This window comes from Myotis brandtii, unplaced genomic scaffold (genome assembly GCF_000412655.1).
Source record: "Myotis brandtii unplaced genomic scaffold, ASM41265v1 scaffold165, whole genome shotgun sequence".
Lineage (NCBI taxonomy): Eukaryota > Metazoa > Chordata > Mammalia > Chiroptera > Vespertilionidae > Myotis > Myotis brandtii.
Window position 1 is genome coordinate 4906584 of NW_005356042.1, and position 428 is coordinate 4907011.

The 428-nt window shown below is 63.1% G+C and overlaps 1 protein-coding gene across 4 annotated transcripts in view; it reads right to left on the minus strand.

Moving 5' to 3' along the window:
- The window catches only part of BANP (BTG3 associated nuclear protein), a 153083-nt gene that overhangs the window by 151941 nt on the left and 714 nt on the right, over window positions 1-428 (minus strand). The gene's annotated exons all lie outside the window — the stretch shown is intronic.

Below are 428 nucleotides of genomic sequence, written 5' to 3' on the forward strand. Positions count from 1 at the left end.
AAAAAAAAAAAAAAAAAAAAAAAAAAAAAAAAAAAAAGTATAGGGAGGGGGGAAAAAACACACCCTGAAACCCTCATTCATCCAGGTGGGGAGCCCTGGGTCGGGTCCTCCCCGGAGCTAACGCTGCCTGCTCCCCAGAAGGCACCGTACGCCCCCCTCTGCCTCCGGGAAGCCGCGGGCGAATCCAGCGAACGCTGCTCGCGGCCTGGCTCTCGGGGCTCCATTCCCGCCGGTTAACTCGGGACGCCCACCGAGCGGCAAGGGGGCTGACAGGTGCGGCCACCGAAGGGTCTTGGGGCGTCTGCAGTTTCCCATTCCCCACAAGTGAGGCCAGCCTGCCCCTCCCGCAGCTGCGAGCCGGCCGTCTGCGGGGAGCCCCTCTCGCAGGGCTGCTCCCCAAGTTTCAATGCAGCTGGCGCGGCCCCCGG